At 42.8% G+C, this 22779-nt stretch overlaps 1 long non-coding RNA gene across 3 annotated transcripts in view; it reads right to left on the reverse strand.

The window, feature by feature from the left end:
- The window catches only part of LOC118409542, a 33093-nt gene extending 10562 nt beyond the window's left edge, over window positions 1–22531 (reverse strand). The window contains exons 1-2 of one of the 3 annotated variants that reach the window (XR_004830453.1): window positions 20747–22531; window positions 11164–11340 (exon numbers count right to left, since the gene is read on the reverse strand). This is a non-coding gene — a long non-coding RNA (uncharacterized LOC118409542). Of the gene's footprint in view, window positions 1–11163; window positions 11341–12805; window positions 13477–16163; window positions 16855–20746 lie in introns of those variants that run through there. The other 2 variants (XR_004830454.1, XR_004830455.1) reach the window with 2 other exon arrangements.
- Between the last annotated feature and the right edge of the window lie 248 nt (window positions 22532–22779).

Below are 22779 nucleotides of genomic sequence, written 5' to 3' on the forward strand. Positions count from 1 at the left end.
ACTTGGGGAAAGATACTCCGACTAAAATATAGGAAAATATATTTCTTTTTTTTTTGTTTTAGACTGGAAAAACATAAGAAGGTAAAACCAAACAGATGTGTTGGTTCTAAATGTTTCTAGTAGAGACATAGAAGCTGTACACAATTCCTCCACATCGCTTTGTACGGGGGAATTAAGCAGTGATCAGCTGATCATTGATGAAGCAGTTGAACCTGATGACCTACAAGTGCAAAGTTCACCAGACATAGTTAAGGCCCCATAATGCGCTGTTTCGTTGTGGCTGAAGTCGCATCTTTGTTTTGTAACTTCCTAACGTTTATGGAGGACTATAAAAGTCAGTGGAAAGCTGCATTGACGGGACATCTCGTTTGTGAGGACACCGAGCTACTAGAACAAGGCGTGCGGAGACAAGCGCGATGTGTCCCGCAGGTTCGACGCGACAAGTTTGGTAATATTCAAGCATTTCGTTCCCAATGAGTTTGCACAGGCTGGAGACGAAAGTACTTGTTACGATTAAAAACACAGCAAGATTCAACCAAGGCACTTAAACAACGAGTTGAACACGATGGAAAGTCATAAATGCTTGATAGAATGAAGAAGGGCTAATATAATATTCTTTAAATGCAGATAAGGTAAATTTGTAGTTTCTATTAGCTGTAAATTCGTCGTATTCAGAAAGCTAGTGTTAGCAAAAAGGCAAGCGATTCCGGGTCTAGTTGGTAGAAATTTGTCCAATTTGAGATCTCGATGAAAGACGAGGTGTTAACAGTCAATAATACATGTAACAGGGATTCCTACGCCCTGCTACGGTCTCCTATAGTCATTTTGTGTCAGTCACTCACTAATACAATTTTATTTGAGAGAAAAAGGCCTATCTTGATTAAACAGCTGAAGGGAAAACTATATAATATCCAGCACCTTACGTTTGCATAGAAATTCATTTGCTAGATTTGTTCAATAACAATCCATAACTCCAAATAAGTAGGAACACTTTTGCGTTTTTGTCGGCACGACTTTTTGACGAAAACACCCGTGTACTAATATCCAGTGAATCCATAATGCAAGTAGAAAGAACATTGTATAAAGTTGCTGGTGGTGAATCATAGCTCTGTTGTTATAAACAAATGCATGAAATGGCTTTGGAATAAAATGTTGTTATTTACCTAAGTTCAGTAACACTTTGAAATTTCCTTTATTTCGTCCTATTCTTTATTTGTACTGCGTAGGATGGAAATCGTTAAAATGGGATATTTGTGAAATGATATACAGAGATGTACGCTCTCTATTTTTGTTGTCAGCCTACATCCTAAACCCATCTTACTTGGGTTTGAGGGATATTTTCGGTGTTTTCAATTGGAAAGGAATTATCCTTTTTCGAATTTTCAATTTCATGATAACCAATAATGCTGTAGTTTTTCGTCACAACGCACAAGAGGTACGATACAGGTACCATATACTGTATACTATCTTCTGATTACTGATTCGCTCATTTCTGTATTTTAATGGTCAGAAACCGGAATACTTCAATCTGTCATATGTATTATTGCATTATCAGTCTGTTTACGATATGAAACACAACGCGGTTAACTTGGTATATTTAGCAATCGTTTTGAATGCACGTAATCTGCACAAGGTTCACTTTTCAGGGCAGCTTCAGCTCGTAATAGAACTGTCTTCTTTTTCCATGACGTTAAACCTCGTCTGATATCGAACGGTACAACCAGTTCTCAGAAATTAAGCTACCATCGCATAACAAATATCATATCCAATAGTTTGTGTTACAACTGCAAGTGAATACAAGGTAAATGGTGTTAACGACAAAGTAAATCTATTTTGTATCGATGTTTGAAAAGTGGCCTTAACCTAAAAGCTACTTATCTTCGGAGAGCTTTTATGATAAACATTGAACCAAATTAACAGCGGATCGAAACGCAAACCACAGATACCAGGACGCAACGAAATATCTAAATACTGTGGTTTGTAAATAAAAACATAATCCTTACCCACAACCTGTTTGGTTACCGGAGACTTAAACACAGCCAAGTCAGCGACAATGTTCACATATTTCTACCAATGCATGAAGTGGCAATTATACATAACCTCAGCACAAAATGGGTGCAATTCACGTAACGATCTAGTGATACAGGTGAAAGCATAATATAATTGCAGCTGTGGATTAAACGTTTATCAATTATATCAGTGAATTTTACTCAGGGTTTTCTGTCCAAGTTTACCGGACAATGATGTGAAATGCTAAGCGATCCTGGCGCATTTCGCTCTGTAAATCAGTTCATCTTTAGACAGAGAAAAACACAACCAGATATTCAAAACATCTTCAAAAGAAGGGTCACAACTTCAGGCAGGTGTATTATATCAGCCGAACAAACACAAGAGACCGAACATCGTTTCCAAGACCACAATCAACTCATCGTGCTGGTAGTACAATGGAATTTTTTACCTAAACTTTGAGCTGGAAACTGTGAAAATGAATTTTTATGTAGATACTTTCATAATACCCGGTAGTGCAGATATATGTACTACATTTACTGAAAAATGCCATACAGTACGTACAATAGTAATGATGTCTGTACAAGTATATCTTAGAGTTAAAGAGCTTTTAACATATATTACGAATTGTACAAATAGAGAGATACCACATTTACTGAGTTGTATCATGTGGTGAAGACCGACTGTTGTTTGGTGGACAGAAAACTACTACACATTACTGACCAAGCAATTAATACTATAAGGTATTCTGGAGAGCTATCATCATGAACCTAATCATATCAACCTCGGAACAGATCATAAGTGCAACCGTTGTATGTAGGTCACGCAGCTGTATACTTCAAGTACGTATACGTGCTGTTGTTTTGTGTGTATTTTTCAGAATTTTCCTGTCTGAAAGTACGGCTATTGTAAACAGTATGGCAGTCACTGTATATTCAGATCTGTCCATTCAGGTAGTATACATTGCATCAGTTTATCAATTATGGTTCACAAGGTTTGTATCCGTTGCCAGAAACTTAGCATCATCACCCTGCTGTCATCACCCTGTTTCTGTTTTATTAAGTTTTTAAAAGAGAAGTAGTTTTACTTACGAATGGTTTTGCTGAAGCATTGCCTACTTAAACTACCCCCACGTCTTGGCATGGATGGCAGGAACTAACACTTGGTATGGACCGATGGGCTGATTAATAACCAATTACAAGAAGGTACATCTTCACATACCCATAATAAGATATTTTCATGTTCATAAATCCAAACGTGAATATGTTTCCCTGTGTAATATACATTGACGACCCTCGTATTGTTTTCGTTGCAATAAAAGCGCTTTTTCCCACTTTTTCCGTGAAATAAGATAACATGTTTTTACCTTTACTGCACATTTTACCACACTGGGCTAAGTACAGGTCATGGCGAAACATGTTGAAAGTTAATACATACAAGGCTTACTAGATGATAATAGATAACGTCGGCCTCTCTTGGATTTCAAGTCAGAGTAGAAATAAAGGAACAGATATGTGTCTAGGTGGCAGGTTTGTCTAACCGTATACTGAGGCTACTGACAGGCCCAAAAGACGATTTGATTTTGCACAGAGAAAGACTTGCAACTATAATGTACAATGCAAAGAAAAAGTCCAGTCAAAAACAGAATGTTCTAGTGCGTTTCATTCTTCATTTGTGACGTCTACATTGCAAATCTAATGCCAACAAACTTTTGTACAATTTTTGACTGACAGACTTCTTTTTATACTGTGTGGTTACTGTGATTTACACAATTCCTAAGTACTGGTTGGAATCTTGTACCTCCCTGTACGCTAGTCAAGTTTAGGAACTTAAAAGTGCAACGTGTAAGCTTCTCTATTCTTCGACTGGGAAGGAAGGTGCAATCTCTAGTCTAGACCGTCCTGAGTTCGCTTGATGCTAGTTTTTTCTTATTTTTCTTATTTCAATACTATTTTGTTATTCGTACCTACTATCTACAATCGGCTGTGTACGTTTGTTACTTGATATTGTAACGTTTGACCAACACTTTCACCATTTATCAGAGTTACATTTAAGATACGACATGTGTATACAGGAGCAAATAGTCCTAACAGTGTTATAGCCATTGAAACAACGTATCACACAATATTTTGTATATAACATTGTTCATAAACAATGTCGATAGTGCGTAGCCTTTTTTACTCTTTACCCTGTACTTTCCATGACTAGCGTCTAAGACTATATAAGAGAATATGTCAAAAAAGTGTCTTAAATGAAGGCATGTAGCTAACATGAGTATTATGATATCTTGTGTTCTATTTTTCTGTCAAGTCCATGCCAACGCTGTGTAGCCGTACACATAACTGTAGCTGTCAGTCAATCTGGGAGACCAGGACTTACTGCGCAAAAAGACATGATGTACATAGTGTTCCTACTAACATAGGTAACGTATTGTAGACATTTCTGTTCCATAAAGTGACAGAATATGATCTCGTTCTTTCTACTCTGCGGAATCAGACAAGTTGTGCTGAGCAATCTGAACCAAAAGAAGATTTGGTGCCAATGTTGTAAACCAGCACCTCTCCTCCAATCTGTCCTTCCATACGTCCTTTTCCCAACATGTAACCCGATTATTTCTGACAGGTACGTTTACTTGTACTCACTTCTTTCTATTTTCTAATTTCCTTTATCAAAAGGAAAGTACAAGATGTTACAAATGTATCTATATCTAGATTTGCATCATATAGAGACAGCTTGATGTAAGTTCGACTGAGCGTGCTTAAAAGATGTTTAGACAACATTTAAAAGCAGTTACTCAAGCAACTGGACATGGTATTAGAAACGGCTAGACCTTTCAGATGAAGTGACGAAAGATAGTGGATGCTAACTGAAACGTCTGGCCGTTTTCAAAATCATATTGAGTAACTGTTTTTTGACGTATCTTATTACCTGGATATTTAACCTTAATCGACTTGTTTATACAACATATATGTGCATTTGTTCAACGTGTCATCGGTTGGCTTTTTAGAGTTTTTTAAAAATATTTGCTAGGTTTTATTTATACGTTAGAACTAACATAATAACAGATACTCGTTACATGATCCGCAATAGTACTCTTACATTATTGAAACAACTCCAGCCTTTATTGCAATCAGCAAAACAAAACAAAAAAGCAAGTTTGCACCGATGTGTTTTTCATGTGCCTATTTTCATTCCATGTATCTATACTTCTACTTAAGATAATAGTCACACGAATACCTAATCAAACTATGTGGCCTTTCATCAGTATCCCTTTATATATTTGCTTTTTGCTACTTTTTCGAAACATGTACATTTTCCCATGCTAAACCTACGTTTGAGTAAATTGAATTTTCCAGGTCGGTGACATGAACCGAAGAGACATTTTGCTTCCTTTCCTCTGTGATTAATGTTGACAGCGAATATCGGTTGTTTTGCCAGGGACATTATATAAAAAAGCTCCAACAGGACTTATCTTGAAACACTAACTACTTACAGGCATCAATGGCGTGTCCAGAATAGACAGGCATGGACTGACCACTGCCTAGGACACGGACTGACACCCAGTACACGTCTTGTACTGTTACCTTCGGGATAGCCACATTTCTACACAGTTCTTTTTACTAGATACTTCACATTTTGTTGGTATGATATGAGATGGAAATTCTAATAATGAATAAAACCAACTTTGGTGTTAGTAAGTATAAGAAAATAAAAATAACGACGGAATGAAAAACAGGAGCAACATTTCTGAGATTATGATAAGGAAAAATCTGTTCAAAAATTATGTTGTCTGTTATGTTATCTGATGGCCATAATATTTACCTTCGACCAGTAAATACCTTGAAACAGATAGAAATTTAGTACACACGATTAAATCATTTTGGGTATTATGATGTATTTCAGTACTGTTTCGTTTCTGAGAGTGTTCTCGTAAATATACGAGTTGTCAAACTGGGTTGAATTTGTACAGATAGTTGCCAGTCGTTTGACAGGGCCCCGTTACAAACCAGCTTCCTTCAACTACAAAGAGAAGTAGATAAATAAGTATGTTTTCTACATGTTACACGTTAACGTTCTATGTCGTTTAGACGTAAGATACTCAGCTTCATTTTAAGTATGTTCTACTGCTGGTTCTTAAAAGCTTTTGAGTACATGTTTAAAAAAGGAGACTCCACAGTGCACTTTTTATACAGGAGTAGAATCTAAGAAGCATACAGGATCTCGTAATTTGTTGTTGTTTATAATATTACAAGGTTTCTTAAATATTTTCAGATACAAAATAAGTTTAATGATTGTATATGTCAGGCGTGGCAATTCGTGAAATTATTTCCGATTTTTGTTTGTAAACGTTCTCGTATTTGTTATCTTTTATGCCAGTCAATAAAAGTTGCTGTAATTTCCATCAAGAAATATTTAGTGTGGGGTGATTATGGGTTCTTTCTTGTTGATAACTATAACGACCGAGAAGGTAGGCATAAATTCATTTTTGTGAAACAAAAAGTATGTTCTACTGCTGGTTCTTAAAATACTTTAAGCACGTTTTTAAAAAGGGAGAGAACATTGACTCCATGGTTTGATGTGAAGTTTTATACAGGATGCAGTCTGCTGCTACTGATCTGGACCTTCAGCAGGTAACAGGTAAGGGTAGGGGTGGGTACCGGTTCGGAAACTTCAAGTACAGGTACAGGTCAGTTTCAGAGGATACGGTACACATCTCTAAGAAAGGGCATGCCCTAAAAGGAATCCTTTCTCTACAACTGGCAGATGAGACTTCTTAAAGATGTTGATGTGGAATTGCCAAGATGAGAACAGACTCCATACATAATGTTTAGCTATAAGACATCGCATCGTACTGCGAAAAAGTCTTATGTTAGACCTGCTCTCCCACCAAAAGAACGTTGCATATTCCGAGTGAAGGATAGTTTTCATTTCATAACGCCTACAAAAGTAGGGTAAAACATAAAAATAGCTAGGAGGTCCAAGTATCAGTTTCAAGACCGTTATCTCTAAATCTATTCTATGTTCTTGTGTGACCAGATGAGGTTAGGATTTGACAGTCAAGACGACGTCTAGTTTTATAGCACTGTTATAGACATACGGCAAGTTTGGAACAGAACAAAAACTGTATCAGCCAACGGACGATCCAGCCAGATAGCTAGTGCCAATAGGGCAGATATATCAACTGCCTTCATCCTGTTTTTCCGCTTTCAGTCCATCCTGGTAACACAGTGTTAACCTGAAAGCCAATTTTCCTGTAGAGGTCCACACACAGGCGGTATTAGCGGCTCGTGATTGGTGCTTCGGCTGAAGGAATGGTTTCCATCCCATTCAGGCGGCAGCGGTTATGATGCTTTCATCAAGAGACTGTAGAGTTAACTCCGAAATAGTCTACAACTCTATATTCGGATTGTTAAAGAGGAAGGTTTTGGTCCGTTTGTTAGAGACTGAGTTAAAGTCAATTCTCACCAAATACTGGTACATTTGCAGTTGCTGTTTTATGAAACCCACTTAAAATAAAATATCATGGTCCGTGTCTCCAGCAAACCGACACGTCTTGACGAGTTAAATCTGCCCAAATGACAGCATATCTTATATGTTTATGACATTAACTTGAAGCCTTAATTGTATCTGTACTGGTCAGAAAGTAAGAGAAAAGGGCGTTCAGGTGAATATCTTGCATTTTTATTTTCAGGACTGCTTCTTTTCATACACAGTACTGATGTGGTATATGGGTGATGTAAAACTAGAAAACAAAACGCAAAATAAACTAGAAATACACATAGGAAAATATCTGTAAGTATGATGCACTTGATAAGTTTAGAAATCACATTTGAACCGCATATCAAACAACAAAAATGGAACAAAATTGAGTCAGGTGAGAAGAAGTAGGCACAGCGTGTTCACAGCTGTCTTCATGTCAGTAACATACTTAGGACAGAAAGTCCCTGATGAAATTGATTTAATTTGACTTAGTTTTAAAACGACCATAAGATACTACATGATATACAAAGAAAACCTTGCCAAAGTAAGGTAGGACACCTCTGTCATAGTGTAGTTTTGAAACGCCGTATTTGAGAATCTAACCCCACAGCCCGTTTTCTATATGTGGAAATGTCTCCATGTGCATATAGTAGTAAGCCGCCATTATTTTATAGTTAAAATGTAGAAAAGTATTATCTTGACATTGAACTTGGAAAATGCTACCACCGGCGACGATAAGTTAAATCATTTTTACAGCAAAAAATCACGATGAAATAAGCACAGAAACGCTGTTTTGACATAGCTGTGTAACGTTGTTCTTTGTTTGATTGTGTGAACGCTGCACGGCCCAAAGTCAAGTTCAAGTACAAAACATAGATGTAAATCTAAAAATCCCCCGAAATCACAGAATACCCCCCAAAAGTGCTTCTATGACATATGCTTTCTTCTAATAAACAAATCAATGTCTGTGTAAGTAAAAGACCGGTGGTATATTTGCAGGTTGGTACCAAGTTTGTGACGGTACACAATTACACAACTACGTCCAAGGGAATCTCAACAAGAAAAACGTTGAAAAGAAATGTCAAATTCTTCAACCGTCTTTGCTATAGTTCAGGGAAATATCCATATATACATATATATATCGGAGAATACAGTACGTATATATGTATATATAAAAGCCACTGTATGTATTCAGCGGAGACATTGTAAACCTGCCCTGCATGGCGGTGCACCACAAACAAGCTGTGGTGAACTTGAACTACAATTGTGGTCGCTGCGATTTACCTCCTCCTCGCCGTGAAACTGTGGGCTAAAAATCACACAAACAAACACATTCTTATGTCGAGAACAATCGTAAAACTTTAACCCTCTTTCTTGTTTAACAGCATAAACCCATGGAACAGTGGGAAGTGCAAACTTGTACATACTGTCTGTGGTTGTGACATAGCGCACTGTGTCATGGTGCAGCGTCATTCTAGAAAAGATGGCCGTACCAATGTTGCAGAGTGAAAGCTTTGTAGCTCTGAAAACTTGGCATTTTTTGGAAGTTATTTTTGAGACATAATGATGCTGTAAGAGTAATCTATGTAGTTGTGATGATAGAAGTATCTATCGGCCTGTGAAGAACAAGAGATGACGCCTAACCGTAAACAACCCAGCTCCTGACAGTAGCTATACAGGTATACGGGCACCTGTTCACTAAATAGGAGACTCACCACCTTCTCTTCTAAATCAGAAAATATTAGAATTGAGGAAATGAGTCTATCAGGAGATAGATCTGTTTTTTTAATCCTTTATATCCTTGATGTTCCATCTACAGGCTGTAGCAAAGATGCTTACACTTTGTATCAGAGTATGCCTCAATGCGCTGCAACAATACAGTTGCATCCCACGTCCAAGTCCAACAGGAACAGTAAAATCATCACAGAAACCGCAGACCACATAGCCTGTAAGGCATGGTTCTGCAGACGAAGTGGCATATTGCGGGTTTACGGGGAGCCCGGGTCCTTTGTTCGCGACGCGGAGAGAGCACAGTTCCTGCAGGAAAACTGCGTGACACGTCCTGACCTTGACAATGAGCTTGCACACAAAAGAGGACAGATTTCCGCGTCCTGTCTTCTTACCTCACATTTATTCAAACTATCGCTGGTTTAGAAACTGGTTAAACCTGAGACACATTTTACTGTATGTCTGCATGTCTGGTTACTTCTGCTCTACTTGCACACTAGTGAGTTGGAGCTTCACCTGTTTTGACTGTGTGGCATTTACTATATGACGTCTCCTACAAAATATCTGGTCACAAGTTGCAACGTTTCCAATATAACGATAATTGCAATATGACATCATCAACGTTAAAACTGGTTCGATGAAGATTGTTACAGTAAGAAAAGTTTCAAACAACTACCCTCGTGAGGTCTTCAAGCTGAGTAGTTTTGTCACCACGTTTTTTACATGGCAATTTTTATATTAAACATATAACGAAACAGATTTGAAAAATTGAAATCTTATTTTAACAGATGAACTTACTGAAAATAGTTCTTGTAACCGAACATTTTGCAGCTTACGAAATATTTAGTAAAATACTGAAGTACACGTTGTTTAGAACAAAAAAACTTATCAAATCATATATTTCCTAACTAAAAACTTTTTCATAAGATATCATATATCCAGAGGAATATGATAGTACTGAGCCCAGCAGATGTGTTTAGATTAAGTTGAATGATGATTAGAAATACAAAGAATATACATAGTTTTCATAATATTGTAATGTTTGTCAGAATGGCAGTGATGTTTCACAGTTGCCATATCCTTGTCTTATTTGCTCGGTTGCTTTTTAACTCATGTTACTGTGCAAAAGCGATTTCAAGGTTTGGTGTCCTTGGTTTATCATGATTTTGCTGAAACTCTCCACAAAAACTGCAAAAACACATTTCCTTTTCTTCACGGGCCAACACGTTCCGCGGAAAGAACGGTCGAGGCTTGCCGCTCTTAAAGATACACCTAAATACACATAAAATTTACAAGACATGGTCAAAGTATACAGTTTATCTTACATAAATACACAATAACACAATATCAAATAATATATAAACACAGGACAAGTCACCCAGTCATGCGTCCATGCCACCTAAGCCCCCTGAAGACTGTCAGACTACCATGTTTCACACGGGAAGGCAAGGTGAGTTGGCGGTAAAACAAACAGTCTCTAGACACAGCTTTACCGGGATTTTGTCCCCAAAATGCACCAAAAGGGGCTATGAAGCCTTACATTCACAGGTTGCCATCTTGTTGACAGGTGTGTGATGGTTTGATTCTTTAAGTTGCCACCGAACAACAGCCTGAAGGCCGTTGATACACATGAGCCAGTGATTGACTGTTCATACTTCAGCTTCAATGTGTATTTTATGGTAAGTTTTGAGGACTAATTTTGTTATGGTTTTAAGAGTAAGAAAGCTTGTAAATATTGCAATACTTTGACATGTTGGAAACATCGTTTGTGGTTTGTATCACTGCACAGAAATCTGAATATTTTTTGTCAGTCCGTATACTACACAGGCGCCATTTTGCCGCCATCTTGTCCACTGGGCTGAGGTTATAACACGCTTGTCTACTCGCCTTGTGTGTCAAACTGGGCAGAAATAGACCCAAATTGTACCCAAATGTGAGCCTGCTCACCTGTGCTGTAGACTCTGTTTGCTGTCACACCTCCTCATGTCAGTACAGGTAGAGGAGACGTGTCTGTGTGTCTGCTGCACGATGTGTGGAGGAACTATCCCCCATCTCCTGTCTGCTGTGTCGTCTCTGCCTCCTCTCTGGGGGTTATCTGTTTCTCCATCTCGGTATAACATCTCCCTGTGTACAATAAACATTAAACTGAAGTTCTATTTCTTCAAGATGCGTTCTAAGATCTTAACTAACGTTGACAGTTAAAACGAGAGACCACTTCTACATTAATTTTAAAGCTCTACCAATATGACCTGTCGTGCCGTAATAAAAAGGATACGACTATAATCTGTCCTTCCTACCTTCAAAATATCATTAAAAAATCCTCAAATCATCCGAAACATGAACTCTACTCTGGCAGAAAAGGCACGATGTATGATACCAGAACAAAACTTTGGCGAACAACAAAGTGAACAACTTTGTTCTCAAATACAAATCTTACATTCCATGGTTTGCCTGCTTTCTAATGTATCCAAATTATGAGAATGTTAGATATGAAAAGGACACGATAAAGCTTATCTATAACAAACACTCTGAGGAGAAGAATGGGAAAGGCTACCATGGTACCAAAGTAACGTATAAGTTTCAAAGGGGGAGGGGGCAGTTGTGACCCTACTTGATAATACAAGTACAAATAAAAACTACTATTGTTGTCCATCTTTCAAACTGAAAGCAAGCTATTCATATCGAGAGTGTGTTGGTACTCAGTAGTTTGTTTATATAAGTGAAACAATTTGGCAACATTGCTGTAAGTATTCCGGAAAGCGACAGGTCGCGTCTAGCCCTGGGATGCCGTTGAACCTGCCTTACCGACCTGAATCTAGTGACAAGTCCCTTCCATTCTGCTGGTACGTACGGTAGTTCTGAAAACTAACTCAGCACCGGGACACGATAAACAACGTGGCGCTGGTCTGTACAAACACTAGTAACTCTTTTTTTTCTGCGAAAAGCCAAATCAATCTAACAGACGGACAGTAGAACCAAGCTACCAACAGTATCAGGAATCGAGGTTGGACCCAACAGTTTTCACAAATGAAAGTACTTGTCTATTAACCCTGTCCTCCAAAACGTACCCATTTCAAACTTTACTGTAGCTTATGTTGGGATTAGCTCACGACTGAAACCAGTTTTGTGGTGACACCGGGCGAAACAAAGGCAGAAGCGCGAGATGCTGGATGCGGCAATGACATCGCTGACCTGACACCTTATGTTCGGCAAGTGAAGCGTCCCGTCCTAGCGTACCCTGTGTTCTGACGGATAGCGCACAATCACGGACAAACCTGTATCTGATAGGCCTCTGTCAGGATCGACTAGATAGATAACGAACTCCAAAACAATGGGACACATACGCATGTGTTCTATGGCCACCTCGCTAAGCTGCACGTGCGTCTCGAAACACAGAAACATCGTAATAAGTGATGCAGGCAATTTTCAGGGCGACGAGACTTATCGTAATAGCATCTACATATGCGGAGAAATGGGCCTTTGACGTACCAAATCCAGACAGAAAAGCTCCTGTGATAATGAGATAATTCATTCAAAAGGCTATGGATTCCAAACGGTTCTCATGACAAGTTAAAGATCATCACCGTACAGGCGTCACCGCACCATCCTGCACCTGTCCTCGGAAACGGGTCAGTGTGTTTCCCGCAGAGCAGCCTTTCATCCCGCGGTGACGCTGACGCTCTCGTACAGAATGGTTTATACGAGCCGCGGCGTTACAAAACTGCACAGATCCGCGACGTTGTGCTGTACCGCAGTCTGTCAGCCACTCGGCGGGACCAGGTGCCACTACACACCGCAGAAGTCCCCAATGTGGATCCGATACGCCAGCAGCTCGGCAAGGTGCAACCCGGGCGGGTTGGTGATGTGCAGATTTGCATTAAATGTGAGTTCGGATCAGCCAATGGAGAGGTCAAGATTTTGCCGGGTCGCGAGTAGAAGAGGATGTTTCCGAGGCAGGGTTGTTGAGCACGGCGTGGAGGCAGCTTCTCGTACAAGTGCTCATCTTACGCGCTCCCGAACCGCGCAGCGCCTCTTCACCCACTGAATGATGATGATGATGATGTAAAAATGTTAATTTATGTAAGAACAGAGTTCGCCCATTCACCTTGGCGGGCGCGTGTGTGCTTCTGGGATATATTAACATAAGAATTAACTGCACTTCCTCTTCAGACAGCACTGGAGACCACGAGTTCTACGGTACTCGGTACTGACTAGCTTTCGGTTTTCGTTCGTGCCGTTAAGGGGAGGTGTAAGAAGTTGTCTCGGCATGGGTGTGGTCAGGCCGCCGACAACCTACGTCACTCCTGCCGCCGACCCTTTGCGTCAACGCCTGGCTGTGGACCAATGGCAGCTCTGTCCGCGCACCGGAAATAAAGCAAGGAGCATCCATCAAACGTGATGGGACACAGATTCACCGGAAATCAGACCAGCACGGGAAAACTGACGCACAGGAACAAGTTGCAAATGGTATTACAATAGTAGAACTCTCTGAAACTGCCCCTTTATTCTGCAATGTCGTCTGAAGGTCCTTTATACTGTTATATTTCGTTCGCGCTACATGGTTATAGAGTTAAGAATACCTTGGAAAGTTGAGTTATATATATATAAGGGCAAACTAAGAACTTTAGAAATAAAATGAAATAGTCTTAAGACAACTGCTTTTACAGGTCTTAAGGAATAGACTTGGTCCATAGGAAAAGAAAAACTACAGCCTGTCGTGAAAAGGTCACAAAACTTGTTTTAACCCTTTTCACGTGTCACTTTTTAACTTTCACCTCTGTTCACAAGAAATGAGGAACTAGTCATGACAATTAACTTTAATCGAGAACTGTAACATGGAACGTGATAATCAGTTTTTTTAACGTTGAACAAAAATAGAAAAAAAAGAAACATCTTAGCACTGTATATTCTATGATAACCGGAGATATTGTCAATTTTGAACCTCCATCTTCACAGGAGCTGAAAAAACGCTTCTCCAAGAGCCAGAACAAGGTCACTGTCAACATTATTTCATGTGCATCGCACGGACGCCATGTTGGTGACCTTTGATCCCACCAAAAATTAGATAACAAGTTAAACGACCTACTAAGAACCTGGGGTCAAATTCTCACGTTTTACAAGGCAAACGACAAGCGGACAACTTTAGAACGCCTTCAGCCTCCAATGCTATGAACATACAGTTACATGTTGATGTTAGTTTTTTCACTGAAGGACAAGTATCTAAGAATCCTCGAAATGCTCTCTTACAAACTTCACACCTTTCTGGTTGTTTGGTAGGGCGTGAGGTGCAGACAGTTTTTGTAGTATACCTTCACAAATCATACAAGAAAGCTGAAGTATTTCAAACTTCACAGCTATTACAAATTGCATACACCTTCAAACTATGTTCCGGCCAGGTTCATAAGGGCCATTAGGTAGAAAAGCCCCTATCTCTGTGGCCCAGGGGCAGGCATTAGGGACAACAATCACTAATAACGGCTAGAGCGCGGGTTTACAGCCGACCGACCAGCCTCGGGCGATCCGCAATTGGCCCCAAATGATCAGGTGTGCTTTGATCTGGGTGTGATCGCGGTGTGGAAACAACAGACTGGACTGGGTTAGGGAACCATAGTAGGCACCTAGAAGGTTTCATATTGTCGTGTTTCTGCATACCGTGTTTCTGTCGTGTTTGCACTCGACACGACATAGTCTTCTGTAGAGGTTACAATTGGTTCTTGAGGTACTTGCGCAGAGTTTGAGACCATATACTCAGCCATGTGATGTTTTCACAAACATATATAGAATTTTTTGTAACGAGAAAACTGATAACTCGTGTCGAACGGTTCTTGCGTCCGTGCGCACCTGGACGTGATGTGTGCGCTGAGACGACTGACTGCTGACAACACAGTCAACGATCCTGTCTGCTACCAGCAAACTGTGGTCCAAAAGATCATCTGTTCAATCTTGGGTGATCTATTGGATCAGACGTTAGACCGGCACAGAAATCTTCTTTTTTTTTTTGTGCTGATAGAAGTTCACGCTTGTGCCTATATTCAAGTTTCGTATGAGTTGCCTATTGACATTTGTTTTTGAAATTCGTTATTTTCACTTTGACTCACAGTTGTACAGCCTGGTAATCTAAGCCAAAAATATTTCTTCGGCCTCAAACTTTACCCAAGCCAAAAGGGTTTCAATACGCACCCCATATGGACTCGAATATACGCACAGGTATGAAAGGGCCCTTATTACTGAAAAAGTTTTGCAAGCAGTCCTTCAGAGTTGCGACAGAACCGTTCTCTGCAGGCCGCGCGCCCTTCTACAGCGCACTTGACCGTGTACCGTGGACGCCGCCATAACGGACCGGACTCACCCTGACCCTAATAACGCCCTCATACCGGTGTTTAATCCCATTAATGACCCTTTCTGCATCCCTGCTGAATCATACGGGTCGGGAACCCTGCTTCTGCCGACGTAATTTGGTTAGATGTCGTCTGCAGGTCCGTCAATCTGCGCACACGGACACGAATGCCACCATATGGTACACGTAGGCGGGAAAGGAACTGCACATTTAGCGGGGTCCCCCCCCCCCCCCCTCCATCCCCTTCTGTCTGAAAAGTGGTTCAACATGTCAGAAATAGGCCCTGATGTTACTTTTATACGATTTGAAGCAGGAATAAAAAAGGATACGGGTTTGGAAATAAGTTACGGATGACAAAAGAGAAGTACAAGGCCAGCGACTGAGCTAAGTTGCACTTGAACTTCAGAGACACGTTGCGCACACTCCGGTGCAACATGAGGTTTTAAGCTATGCAAATGTGTACTGTTATATCTGAAAAGCTACAGAATTTCCCTCTTAATTTCTGAACATCTGCCTGGATGTGGCCATTGTTAGACACCACGGCGCTAAACGTGAACTTCACCGAGCCGCACCATTCAGCTCAAGTCTACAAGCGTCTTTAATAACCCACCTCTCTCCCGGGCCCAACACCAGTTCTTCAGAAAACAGCCGTCTTCTACCTGTGCACAGATTCACAAGTCCGTATCGGGACGAACTTCCTGTCCTGCGGGACGAAATGTCCACCCTGACCGCCCATCTTTGCACTACTTTGCGGGAGTTTTTCGCGAAAGCGTCCTCCCTGCACGGCTTGGCCTTCCACATGAGCATGACCTTTCCCATGGCCTAGCTGAAGGGGGCAGTGCCCCCACTTCCTTCTCATCAGCATATTCAGCATCATCATGTCCCCTAGAACAAGGACACCTCTCCCTGGAGCTCATCAGTGCCCGTATGTAAACACAAACCTCAGGTAAACCAGCTGACCAACAGGCGCGGGGATCAGAGTGGTCTGGTACAACTGATGATGTCGTCCATTATGTGTATTTAACGCCCATATCTGTGGCGCGGGTATAAGAGGCACATGGCCACTTAAAGTTTCAACATTCCCAATAGACGTCCGATAAGTAGGCAACGTCAGAAGATAGGATGATGACAGAAATATCCCTACAAAATATTTAAAAGAGCGCCCAAAACACAGTCAAGTGTGGGTTCAGTACAAGAGGAATGACTTTTAAAGCTAAGCACAAGATTTTAGACGTCCCTGTGCTAAATCCTTGACGCAGAGTACATTCTGTCATGCCACCGTGCCCAGAAAAAAAAGCGGGAAACATAGACAGTGACGGATGATGAGTGACAGTTGTGGGTAAATACAATCATAGCGCCTCACGTGGACGTGATCAACAATCAGCCTCGACAATAGGTCCCATGTGTTATAGTTTCCATGTTGTTGTTTGGAGGTGGTTAGACGCAGGTCTGTATTACAAGGCGGCGGGCATCAGAACGCAGCACAGATGGAACATTCAGATTCCTGGTTCTTTCTGAATCATTGCGTCCTTTCTGCGCAGACGGATTGCCTTCTCGTGCAGAAAATCCGCGAGTTAGGCAAACTTACTGTAAGATCTGCGCGACGAAATTACATTACTGTACGTCTGGTCCCCAAATTCTATTTTTGGCTGGAATTCTGAAGGCAAGTCGACATGTCGTTGAAGTTTAAAAAAGATTGATATCGACCATAATGTGTACAGTAGGTGTCTGTTTGAAGTGATCATTTGATTATAATTGCCGTTTGCTGGTCACACCAGAGCAATCCCGTTACCATGGCAACCTGACATCGCGTCCGCCGGTCCTCTGTCCAGCCATCTCTGCCCGTCACAGAACCCCCGAGTCGTGGCAAACTTACAAGCAATCTACATCCGAGAGCCAGACGTCCCACGTTACCAACCCAACTGCACTGTTTATCTAACGTTTTCCACTGAAGTTGTTCTAAAAACCCGGCTAAGTCCCGTCTGTCGCGCTGGGGGGATTTGGGCCACTCCAGAAAATTTTCCAATTTAGATGTGGCGGGTAGAAAAGACCGCAGACCGGTCTAGCCAAACATTCTGCCGTCGCCATGGTTACGTTAAGGTTTACCCCGCCGCCTGCAGAAAGAAGAGGTGAACTCGCGAAGCCGAGGTCAAGTTATTTTGTTTACCCTTCTCTATGGCTCCTCGGTTCCGGATTACAAAAAGCCTCTCGATATGTAATTGAAAAAGTTTTTCGGGGTAACGAAAATCGTGAAGAAAAGTCGAGTTGTTGTAGGCCGGGTACTTCCGTCGTGGAACCAGCGGTGCGCGTCGAAGGGCGCTGATTAGAACTTAAGGCCGGTCTCAGTTTGCACAATACCGAATGGTCGGGAGCTGTCGCCTAATTACCGGACGTGTGAAAAGATCCGTTTTCGCCCGGACGAACAATCTGCGCGGCTCGGAATGTGACAGGGGCAGACCCGTTATTATGGACATGCAAATTTGGACAACCTCCGACGGGTAAGGCAAGAACGGGAGCGCCGCTTTGCATAATGACTATTTCTGCGAGGTTTGTGTTTGGAGAATGAATATGGTGTTTTTTTGGTCAAACTCGGCACACTCTCCCCAAACCCCTAGGGCCACGAGACACCGGACTGGTCGGGCCGGATTCCTCGGGGGCAGCAGCGTGTCGCCGCCGTGCGGGCCCGTCCAGAGGTGCGGTCCTGCCTGCATACATCACCGGCCTGTCGGTTCCTATCTTCTGTTCCCATGCACTGAAGCACCAACTGTCAAAGCCACAGCGTCCCTCACCCCGGGACCGTCTGCCCTCTGCCACGCCGGCCCACAGATTCCTTTGGACGCCCCGGTTCTTTGTCATGCTAACCGAGGACCTTTAAAGTCCCGTGGCGGGGCCGAGCGGAGGCGGATAAAGCGCCATTGTCGCCGGCTGTGTGCGGTGAATGGAGCCCGCTTCTTCCGCCCAGATCAGTTGGAAAATTGCCGTCGTAGAAACCAAGGTCCAGGGCCGCTGCCCGAGCGCAAAGAGCGCGCGCCAAGGACGCCGTCGGACCGTTTTGTTTCTCTTCTGAACAGCACGTGTCGGGCCCAGTTGTCCCATTAATTACCCTTAAGAAACACCATTCAAACTGGCCTAAAAACTAAAACCTGACAACATCAATAAAGTACCCAATTATTTCTAAATGTTTGATAAAAATTCCGTTTGCATAACTCACCGAGACCTATATGTCGCTGCGGAAAAATACTAGCTTACGTTTTGGGTCACCGGCTTGTCATTTCTAGATCAGTCTGTAATGAACAGAAAGAGATGTACAGATGGTGCAAATAGATAATCCAGAACACGCTAAAGCCAACTTCACCACAACCTATAAAATACTCGAAGTTTAAAGTTTACTAGAAATTCTGAAGATTCATTTTTGCCGGCATATCTGCCCCCCTCCCACCATCAACACCTGGCGGGACGCCTACAGTTCGGGGTAACAGAATTCCCGGCGTGCCTGAAGCTGAAATGTGACAGCCTCGTGCCTGCAGGCCGGGCGTCATGCCTAACGTTTCACCTGGTTTTGTGTTAAACAAGGGGAAGCCAAAGGAAGGTAATTTTAGACAGAACCCTTTTTTTTTTGGGGAAACAGGGGAAGGGGTTAACTTCAATTGTTCCCGGGAAGGGGGTTTTTTTGAAATTGGGCTTCCGGGTTGATGGCAAAAAAGGGGCGTTTTTCCTCTAAAATTTTACGGGGACAACATTCCCTTCGTTTTGGGTCTGGGAACCCGATTAACTTCATGAACCCTTCGGGGTTTAATTTTGCCCCCCCCCCCCCCCCCCCCTAGAGCTCATCTTCTTTCGGTACTGCAGCGGAACCTCTGGTTTGTGTATGAGGATAGCGGGCCACAAGTGTAGGTTGTAGATAACTCTTGCAAATTGTGCACAGAAAGTAGTCACAGTAGTTTGAGCCAGTACCAGCTTGTTTGGATATAATTTTCTCAACTTAAGTTAAAAACTGTTGAAAATGATTGCCTTCTTTAGATAGAATTAGATAGAAAATTAACCGAGACAATTTTGGGAAACATAACGAAGCTAAAATGGTTCTACATGGTTTCTACCAAAACAAATTAACTTTTAAGCAAAGTAACTAAGATTCCTTTTCCCAGTGACTTCCAGGTTTTGTATGTTACTCTAACAGTACTAGTGGACACCCAAAAATAAATATCATCTTAGGATACGTTATAAACTAGGACTGTTTATAACTCATGAAAAAGAATAACGAATTTGCCGGCCGCTTCTCTAAAAGCATGAAAGAAGTATATGCAAAAAAGAAGTGTACAAATCCACGAGCAAAGATTCCTAGACCTGCCGTTGTGCTGTAATGTCTATATCACCATACGGAAACGTGTCAGTTTTGAAAATAATGAATGTTCACATCTGTGGCTGATGGTAACAATTCAATGTACCACTTTTGCGAACGGAGGTTGTTCAATGGTAAAACGGGTATTTTCTTTTAATTCCTTCAATTGATCAGAAACAGGCTAATTTAAATGCCATTGATGTTGTTGAACTTTCCAGCCAACCCAAACCCTGAAACACAACTTCTGCTGTCAGTGCAGGTATTTCCAAAGTGGTCGCCAACTATTTAAAATTAGTTTCTCCCCGAGGGGGTCGTCTCGCCTGGGGGAATGTCAGGGGGCGAACTCTGCCCTTCAAGAGTTTCTGCTGAACTTGTAGAAAACTTGCCGGTGGCTTGTGTTCGTCTGTGTGACGGACAATGTGCACTTATTAGTTTGTCTCCGTGACAGGGAAGTATAATGTCGTGCTGACTGACACTCGTCTGTGACCTTGGACGCTGAACAATGCTGTCCCGACAGCTGACCACACACGGAAAAAAATAGCAGCAAAGTTGTCTCCTCGCCACCGTCGTGATCAGGGTTTGAAAGGAGACAGGATACTACTCGAAACCACACTCCCACCACCTGCGAGCCCTTTTACTCTGTCCAATTGTGGACTTTTGGGTACTTTTGGGCACAGTTGAAGACACGATTGTATGGAGCAGGACGTTTACCTAAACCTCTTTGTAATCCTGCGGATGTCATCACTCACGCATTGTCTGTCGTCAAGCTGAAAAAAAAACTATATACAAATCGATTTACAGCGATCATTAGGGATAATTTCTTTACAGGTCCAACAATAGAAGGGAGGGGTTACCTGCCTGCCGAAGTGTGCGTCTCAAGGCATCGCTGAGCAGTGGTCCAGACAGACAGACAGCCTGGTCCCAACTTGGGCCGTCCTTGTCGCCTGATTTCTTCCCGTCTTACCTCCTGTCATGAGAGATTTCGTAATATTTCCCCGAATTGCACCTTGATGTTTTTCGTTCCAAAGACATAGACATCCGCTTGCCACGAATGGCACTCTCTTTAAGACAATCCACGACAGTGTTCCTTATACGTTCCAGTAATTTCTATCACGGAGTACCTCTCCCCTGATATGCAGGAATGGTGACATTTTGACCCAGGTGTCCTTCCGTCCCTCTCCTGACTGTTGCCGGAAGTGGCAGCTCTTCCTTCCCGTCACGCACTGGGAATTTTCCTTCTGAGGACATGTCTGATGACGTCGTCTTCTCTCCTTTAAGGGAGTTCCTCCCCGCCATAATTCGCAGCTCCACCTGGAGTGACAGGCCAGAGTTCACACCCGTGAACCTGAACGGGTACACCTTTGTTTCTTCTGGAACAGGCAGCCTCACTCTCTATACTTAAGGTTTCTCCCTGTACTTAAGGCTTCGCCGATTTTGGTCAAGTTTTGTTTTCGCTTCTTTCGTTTGTTGAAAGCGTCTTGGTGACATCTTCATCACCACCATCAGTCATCCAAAGCATCTCTGCATCTGCTTCTATTGGAAGTCTTAAGTGGTTACCAACCTGGCAGGTGACTTGTACATGTAACGTACCGGGAACCATACATGTATGTAGGTAAACTGTTGTGCTTGTTATAGACGTCTTCCTGCACCTATCCCCTGTCAGCCAGGGCCCTGCGTCGTACGTAACGTGACTGTCACAGGTTGTCCTGATTCTCCACGTCTGTCTTCTGTCGTCCATTTTACACCGCAGATGCCTCCGAGAGCTGTCACCACCAGGTGAAACAAAGGTGCTCTGTAGCGAGCAAAAATGACGGTCTCTCAGGTGCCTCACTTCTCCTTCAATGCCGAGAGTTACGGTATGCTTTCAGGTGACGAGGAATCCCCCTGTGGTGCCCCACCGTCACCATGGCCGGGGCAAGTTCGGCCCCCCTCCCGCCCCCAGTCCAAGGGCACGAGGCCGCGTGGAGGGCCGTGAGAGCTGCAGCGCCACTCCGTTCGCACAGCGCGGTGTCAGTGGACGTCCGATCACGGTCGCGCAGGATAAGCAGACAACTCTATTCACATGCAAAGCGGGAGCTCGCCCGAGGCCTGGCGGCCATTGGTCGCGCGGAGACGGTGTTGTCATCGGGGGGTGGATCCCGGGGCTTAGTCATGCGTCCCTCGCGGCCGGCCGGCCCATGTGGCCCGTGGGTCCTGTCCGGGGCGACAGGTCCCTGTCACCGACACCACGTGCCACTCCTCTCCGCACAATACCGACCTGTGATCTGGGTGGTCGGCCGGCCTTGTGGGTAGGGTTAGTCCTGCCTTCTGCCCGCCATTAACCCGCCAATTTGCTGACATCTAAACGATTGTGGAGAGGATCACGGTCGCCACAAAAGACTGGCCACGCAGCTGTCTGAAAAGGCCGAGGCTAAACCTAGCAAACTTCCACTCTTATACAGAGGTCTTAATGAACCATATGTGGTTCTTGCATTGCATCAGTCTAAGTGCTATTGAAAACGTTAGCTCTAGTCCCATCTATTGTACTGGCGGGGACCAGCCTTACACAAGTATCACGCTCGGGCGATCTGCCCATTATTTTTGCTATATTCAATTTGGAAATCTCGGAGGCCTCTGAGTAATCCCGGGCACCCGGTTGCCGGCGGCCGCGAACAAGGCGCGGCTTTCCTCCATTGGGGTTGCTTTGCCGCCCGGGTGCCGCCCGGTTTGTTTGTGGCGACGGGCCCGTCCCTTGAAAATGGATGTACTTCAGGATGTTACTTGCCCTTTTAAAACTTTCATTGTCTAGTAGAATAATTGCGACCACAGTTCTTACCATTACACCACAGAATGGGGTCCCCTAAGCCTCGCTCCTCCCTGAACAAGGTTTTTCCCCAAACAATTATTT

The sequence above is a fragment of the Branchiostoma floridae genome, chromosome 2, assembly GCF_000003815.2.
Source record: "Branchiostoma floridae strain S238N-H82 chromosome 2, Bfl_VNyyK, whole genome shotgun sequence".
Classification (NCBI taxonomy): domain Eukaryota; kingdom Metazoa; phylum Chordata; class Leptocardii; order Amphioxiformes; family Branchiostomatidae; genus Branchiostoma; species Branchiostoma floridae.